Consider the following 5827-nt stretch of genomic DNA (forward strand, 5'->3'; position numbering starts at 1 on the left):
ATTATCCGCTCATCACAACACCAAACTTAAATTGTTGCTTGTCCCCAAGCAACTAAAAATCAAATAGGATAAAAAGAAGAGAATATACTATAAATTCCAAACTATCAATGAAACATAGCTTCAATCATATGAGCGGAACTTATAGCTTTTTGCCTCTTGAATAGTTTTGGCATCTCACTTTATCCATTGAGGTTCAGAATGATTGGCATCTATAGGAACTCAGAATTCAGATAGTGTTATTGATTCTCCTAGTTCAGTATGATGATTCTTGAACACAGCTTCTTTATGAGTCTTGGCCGTGGCCCTAAGCACTTTATTTTACAGTATTACCACCGGATACATAAATGCCACAGACACATAATTGGGTGAACCTTTTCAGATTGTGACTCAGCTTTGCTAAAGTCCCCAATTAGAGGTGTCCAGGGTTCTTAAGCACACTCTTTTTTTTGCTTTGGACCTTGACTTTAACCGCTCAGTCTCAAGTTTTCACTTGACACCTACACGCCACAAGCACATGGTTAGGGACAGCTTGGTTTAGCCGCTTAGACTAGGATTTTATTCCTTTAGGCCCTCCTATCCACTGATGCTCAAAGCCTTGGGATCCTTTTTATTTTCCCTTGCCTTTTGGTTTTAAGGGTTATTGGCTTTTTGCTCTTGCCTCTTGGTTTTAAGACCTTTTGGCTTTTCTGCTTGCTTTTTCTTTTTCTTTCTTTTTTTTTTTTCTGCAAGCTTTGTTCTTTGTTGCTTTTTCTTGCTTCAAGAATCACTTTTATGATTTTTCAGATTATCAAATAACATGTTTCCTAGTCATCATTCTTTCAAGAGCCAACATATTTAACATTCTTAAACAACAACTTCAAAAGACATATGCACTGTTCAAGCATACATTCAGAAAATAAGAAGCATTGTCACCACATCAATATAATTAAACTAAGTTCAAGGATAAATTCAAAACTCATGTACTTCTTGTTCTTTTGAATTAAAACATTTTTCATTTAAGAAAGGTGATGGATTCATAGGACATTCATAACTTTAAGACAAAGTTATTAACTACTAATGATCATATAATGAAGACACAAACATGGATAAGCACACAACATATAAAACGAAAAACAGAAGAAATAAGAACAAGGAATGAATCCACCTTAGTGATGGTGGCGTTTCCTTCTTGAGGAACCAATGATGTCCCTGAGCTCTTCTATGTCTCTTCCTTGTCTTTGTTGCTCCTCCCTCATTGCTTTTTGATCTTCTCTTATTTCATGAAGCATGATGGAGTGCTCTTGATGTTCCACCCTTAGTTGTCCCATATTGGAACTCAATTCTCCTAGGGAGGTGTTGATTTGCTCCCAATAATTTTGTGGAGGAAAGTGCATTTGAGGCATCTCCGGGATCTCATGTAAATGAGCTTCTTGCGCCTCTTGAGCTCCATGACTGGGCTCTCTTGCTTGCTCCATATTTTTCTTAGTGATGGGCTTGTCCTCTTTAATGAGGATATCTCCCTCTATGTCAATCCCAGCCGAATTGCATAGGTGGCAAATGAGGTGAGGAAAGGCTAAACTTGCCATAGTGGAGGACTTGTCAGCCACCTTGTAGAGTTCTTGAGGTATAATCTCATGAACTTCCACCTCTTCTCCAATCATGATACTATGGATCATGATGGCCCGGTCTATAGTAACTTCAGACCGGTTGCTAGTGGGAATGATTGAGCATTGAATGAACTCCAACCATCCTCTAGCTACAGGCTTGAGGTCCAATCTTCTTAGTTGAACCGGCTTGCCTTTGGAGTCAACCTTCCATTGAGCTCCTTCTACACATATGTCCATAAGGACTTGGTCCAACCTTTGATCAAAGTTGACTCTCTTTGTGTAGGGGCGTGCGTTCTCTTCCATGTTTGGCAAGTTGAACGCCAACCTCACATTTTTCGGACTAAAATCTAAGTATTTCCCCTGAACCATTGTAACATAGTTCTTTGGATCCGGGTTCTTACTTTGATCATGGTTCTTGGTGATCCATGCATTGGCATAGAACTCTTGAACCATTAGGATGCCGACTTGTTGGATGGGATTTGTTAGAACTTCCCAACCTCTTCTTTGAATTTCATGTCGGATCTCTGGATACTCATTTCTTTTGAGTTTGAAAGGGACCTCAGGGATCACCTTCTTCTTGGCCACAACATCATAGAAGTGGTCTTGATGGGCTTTGGAGATGAACCTTTCCATCTCCCATGACTCGGATGTGGAAGCTCTTGTCTTCCCTTTCCCCTTTCTAGAGGATTCTCCGGTCTTAGGTTCCATCAATGGTAATGGAAAAACAAAAAGCTTATGCTTTTACCACATCAAACTTAGAATTTTGCTCGCCCTCGAGCAAGAAAAGAAAGAAAAGATGAAGAAGAAGAAGAAGAAATGGAGGAGATGGAGAGTGGTAAGTATTTTCGGCCAAGAAGGGTGTAGAGGGGTGTGTTGTGTGAATTTGATGAAGAATGGAGGGCTTTATATAGGGAAGGGAGGGGGGGTTAAGGTTCGGCCATATGGGTGGGTTTGGGTGGGAAATTGGTTTTGAATTTTGAAGGTAGGTGGAGTTTATGAGGTAGGTGTATGGGGAAGAGTGGATGGATGTGAGTGGTGAAAAGGTGATGGGGAAGAGAGTTTGAGGTGATTGGTGAAGGGTTTTTGGGGAAGAGTGTTTATGGGGTTGTGTGAAAGAGAGTGGTGAGAAGAAGTGAGTGGAGGTAGGTGGGGATCCTGTGGGGTCCACAGATCCTGAGGTGTTCAAGGATTTACATCCCTGCACCCATTAGGCATGTAAAAATGCCTTTGTACCCAACTCTGGGCATTCAGCGCCAGGTTGGTGGCCATTTTGGGCGTTCAACGCCCATTTGTGTGCCATTTCTGGCATTGAACGCCAGAACCATGCCTGTTCTGGCGTTCAGTGCCCAGAAGCTGCCCATTTTGGGCGTTCAGCGCCAGAACCATACTCTGTTCTGGCGCTGAACGCCAGACAGATGCTCCTCCAGGGTGTGATTTTTCTTCTGCTGTTTTTGATTCCGTTTTCAATTTTTATATTTATTTTGTGACTCCCCATGATCATGAACCTACAAAGACATATAACTAAGAAAAATATAGTTAGATAAATAAAAATTGGGTTGCCTCCCAACAAGCGCTTCTTTAATGTCAATAGCTTGACAGTGGGCTCTCATGGAGCCTCACAGATGTTCAGAGCATTGTTGAAACTCTCCAACAACAAACTTAGAGTTTGGATATGGGAGTTCAACACCAAACTTAGAGTTTGACTGTGGGGGCTCTGGTTGACTCTGTTTTGAGAGAAGCTTTTTCTGCTTCCTCTCCATGGTTGCAGAGGGAGATCCTTGAGTTTTAAACACAAGGGAGTCATCATTCCATTGAAGGACTATTTCACCTCTGTCAACATCAATCACAGCTCTTGCTGTGGCCAGGAAAGGTCTTCCTAGGATGATGGATTCATCCTCTTCCTTTCCAGTATCCAGGACTATGAAATCAGCAGGGATGTAAAGGCCTTCAACCTTTACTAACACGTCCTCTACTTGTCCATAAGCCTGTTTTCTTGAACTGTCTGCCATCTCTAATGAGATTTTAGCAGCTTGCACCCCATAGATTCCCAGTTTCTCTATTACAGAGAGGGGCATGAGGTTTATCCCTGAACCAAGGTCACACAGGGCCTTAAAGATCATGGTGCCTATGGTACAGGGTATTATGAACTTTCCAGGATCCTGTCTCTTCTGAGGCAATGTCAGTTGATCTAGATCACTTAGTTCATTGATGAACAAGGGAGGTTCAACTTCCCAAGTATCAATGCCAAATAATTTGGCATTCAGCTTCATGATTGCACCAAGAAACTTGGCAGTTTGCTCTTCAGTAACATCCTCATTCTCTTCAGAAGAGGAAAACTCATCAGAGCTCATGAAGGGCATAAGGAGGTTCAATGGAATCTCTAAGGTCTCTAGATGAGCCTCAGAGTCCTTTGGTTCCTCAGAGGGAAGCTCCTTATTGATCACTGGACGTCCCAGGAGGTCTTCCTCCTTGGGATTTGCGTCCTCCACTCCCCTTGTAGGTTCGGCCATGGTGCTTATGTCAATGGCCTTGCACTCTCCTTTTGGGTTCTCTTCTGTATTGCTTGGGAGAGTACTGGGAGGGATTTCAGTGATCCTTTTACTCAGCTGACCCACTTGTGCTTCCAAATTTCTAATGGAAGACCTTGTTTCATTCATGAAACTCACAATGGCCTTAGATAGATCAGAGACTAAATTTGCTAAATTAGAAGTATTTTGTTCAGAGTTCTCTGTCTGTTGCTGAGTGGATGATGGAAAAGGCTTGCTATTGCTAAACCTGTTTCTTCCACCATTATTAAAGCCTTGTTGAGGCTTTTGATCCTTCCATGAGAAATTTGGATGATTTCTCCATGATGAGTTATAGGTGTTTCCATAAGGTTCACCTAAGTAATTCACCTCTGCTATTGCAGGGTTCTCAGGATTATAAGCTTCTTCTTCATAAGAAGCCTCTTGAGTACTGTTGGATGCAGCTTGCATTCCATGCAGACTCTGAGAGATCATATTGACTTGCTGAGTCAATATTTTATTCTGAGCCAATATGGCATTCAGAGTATCAACTTCAAGAACTCCCTTCTTCATAGGCGTCCCATTACTCACCGGATTCCTTTCAGAAGTGTACATGAACTGGTTATTAGCAACCATGTCAATGAGTTCTTGAGCTTCTGCAGGTGTTTTCTTTAGGTGAATGGATCCACCTGCAGAAGTGTCTAATGACATTTTTGATAGCTCAGATAAACCATCATAGAATATATCCAGGATGGTCCATTCTGAAAGCATGTCAGAAGGACACTTTTTGGTCAACTGTTTGTATCTTTCCCAAGCTTCATAGAGGGATTCACCTTCTTTCTGTCTGAAGGATTGAACATCAGCTCTAAGCTTGCTCAACTTTTGAGGAGGAAAGTACTTGGCTAAGAAAGCCGTGACCAGCTTATCCCAAGAGTTCAGGCTGTCTTTGGGTTGAGAATCCAACCATAATCTAGCTCTGTCTCTTACAGCAAAAGGGAAAAGCATGAGCCTGTAGACTTCAGGATCTACTCCATTAGTCTTAACAGTATCACATATCTGCAAGAATTCAGTTAAGAACTGAAAAGGATCTTCAAATGGAATTCCATGAAACTTGCAGTTCTGCTGCATCAAAGAAACTAATTGAGGTTTCAGCTCAAAGTTGTTTCCTCCAATGGCAGGAATGGAGATGCTTCTTCCATGTAAATTGGAATTAGGTGCAGTAAAGTCACCAAGCATCTTCCTTACATTATTATTATTTTCGGCTGCCATCTCCTCTTCCTGTTCGAAAATTTCTGAAAGGTTATCTCTGGATTGTTGTATTTTAGCTTCTCTTAGTTTTCTCTTCAGAGTCCTTTCAGGTTCTGGATCTGCTTCTACAAGAATGTTCTTATCCTTGCTCCTGCTCATATGACAAAGAAGAGGGCACAGAAAAAAAAATAATAATAATATGGATCCTTTATATCACAGTATAGGGATCCTTTTATGAGTGGAAGAAAAGAGGGAGACAAAGAGTGTGATGTAAAGAAAGAAACACAACTGTGAGGATGGCAGAGATGTGAGATGAGATGTTAGTAGATGAATAAATAAATAGAATAAGATGGGAGAGGGAGAATTTTCGAAAAATATTTTTGAAAAAGAGTTAGTGATTTTCGAAAATGGTTTTTGAAAAATGTTAGTATTTTTCAAAAATTTTTTAAATTAAAAATAAAAATAAGAATAATTAGTTAATTAAAAAGA

The 5827-nt window shown here is 40.8% G+C and overlaps 1 non-coding gene across 1 annotated transcript; it reads left to right on the forward strand.

Annotated features, from left to right (window-relative positions):
- Window positions 1-4855: 4855 nt before the first annotated feature.
- LOC112752608 (small nucleolar RNA R71) lies at window positions 4856-4963 on the forward strand. The gene has a single exon (XR_003177036.1). It is a non-coding gene; the product is annotated as a small nucleolar RNA R71 (small nucleolar RNA).
- The last annotated feature ends 864 nt before the right edge of the window (window positions 4964-5827 follow it).

Source organism: Arachis hypogaea, chromosome 15 (genome assembly GCF_003086295.3).
Source record: "Arachis hypogaea cultivar Tifrunner chromosome 15, arahy.Tifrunner.gnm2.J5K5, whole genome shotgun sequence".
Taxonomy (NCBI): domain Eukaryota; kingdom Viridiplantae; phylum Streptophyta; class Magnoliopsida; order Fabales; family Fabaceae; genus Arachis; species Arachis hypogaea.